We start from the raw sequence: 1,655 nt of genomic DNA on the forward strand, positions 1-1,655 counted from the left end.
GAAGGTAAAGTGATGTATGTTCTGCAAATGGATGATGGCTGTACTTGGAGAAGACATGTCAACCAGATGCTGCCTTGCTGATTAAAGGGGGGGGGGATTGATAGATACTATCTAAAATCATATGTGTTAATTGATGCTGCTTAATGTATCAAATCAAATGTTAAAATACTTTTAGCGAATTTCCTTATAGGGAAGTAGCTATTGTTTATAATTAATTGTTTTTATTTAGATTATCAATTAAAAGGGATTTATGATTGTGTTTCATTCTGAAGTTAGCTATTTCTTACATGTTTAACAACAAATACAAAACTTCAATCGAAATCAGTTAAGTCATGTTTCAAAAATCCTATATTCTTCGTTATTTTATGTTTTTCTGCTGGGAAATCATTTACAATAACTTTTGAACCGTAATTTTTACAGCAATGGGGGCTGTACAGATTTTTAGGTGTTAAGGTTAGAGGTCTGAAACATATCAAATTTATAAAAATCGTTCCGGCTGGTTTGAGAATTTTTTTCCGTAATTTTATGTGGTTTTAGGAAAAGCCCACTATAACAAAAAAATTCAAAAACACTTTGAGATACCATGGATTATATAATATACATAATTGCATCTAAATCGGACCACAGGTTTGGTCTGTAGCCCTGTACACATCCACACATACAGAGAGACAGACAGACGGACAGAAAGAGAGAGAGAGATGCATCACTTCTAAAACCACTTTTTTTGTTTCAGGGGGACAAAAACAAACATATCCGCCCAAAACTCGTATTCGAAAATTTTTACGAAAACAATACTTACTGATAGTTTTAATCCAATGTGTATTATCTTCCATTTAATTATTCTGCGGAACCGGGTCCATCTTTGTAGAACTTACAGTACGACACCATGTTATCATGTAATAGGAAGTGTATGTGACCTTGTTAGCAGCCCGCGCGACTCATGCTGTAGCGTCTTCTAACTGACAAGCCGAAATAGCTCAGTTGGGAGAGCGTTAGACTGAAGATCTAAAGGTCCCTGGTTCGATCCCGGGTTTCGGCAGTTACTTTTGTTCCAAAAGGGTCATTATATTTTATCACACCAATGTTTTAAACTATGGTAATACTATTTTTGGATGCACAATAATTGTGAAATAACCTGTTTTTGTTATATGTTTATCACCTATACATTGCTTACTACGCAAATAGAATGTTTACTATGCAAAGTAGTGTTTACCATTTATTGGATTTTCTGACATAAGCAAACACACAGTTATTATTGTTTCAATTTGCAATAACCAAAACTACACAATCAATTAAATGCCAACTTCAAATATAATGCCTAAAATAAAAAAAAATATATTCTTTTTTAATGTTCCTAACCCTAATAAATAAATATTCCAATGTCTATTTTTAACAAAAAAAATAGGTAAATTTAAGTCTTTGTAGTCTAGCGAAAAGTATCGTTCAAAACACGAGTGAAGGTGGGTTATTAAATATTCTCGACCATATTTTAAGTGCTCAATAAATCTCGCTCTTTCAAAATATGGTCTCAAATCTGTAATTACTCACTTTCTACTCTTGTTGTGAAATATAATATATGGCTAGCAAAACATAGTCAGTAAAGTTAAAATTTATAGATTGTAAATTATTTTAAAATACTTGGTAATGTAATTGTT

At 32.1% G+C, this 1,655-nt stretch overlaps 1 non-coding gene across 1 annotated transcript; it reads left to right on the top strand.

The window, feature by feature from the left end:
- The first annotated feature begins 966 nt into the window (after window positions 1-966).
- On the top strand, window positions 967-1,039 carry Trnaf-gaa (transfer RNA phenylalanine (anticodon GAA)). Its single transcript has one exon. It is a non-coding gene; the product is annotated as a tRNA-Phe (tRNA).
- Window positions 1,040-1,655: the final 616 nt, after the last annotated feature.

This window comes from Macrosteles quadrilineatus, unplaced genomic scaffold (genome assembly GCF_028750875.1).
Source record: "Macrosteles quadrilineatus isolate MER2022 unplaced genomic scaffold, UCM_ALF_1.0 Scaffold_1__1_contigs__length_201487025, whole genome shotgun sequence".
Taxonomy (NCBI): Eukaryota; Metazoa; Arthropoda; class Insecta; order Hemiptera; family Cicadellidae; genus Macrosteles; species Macrosteles quadrilineatus.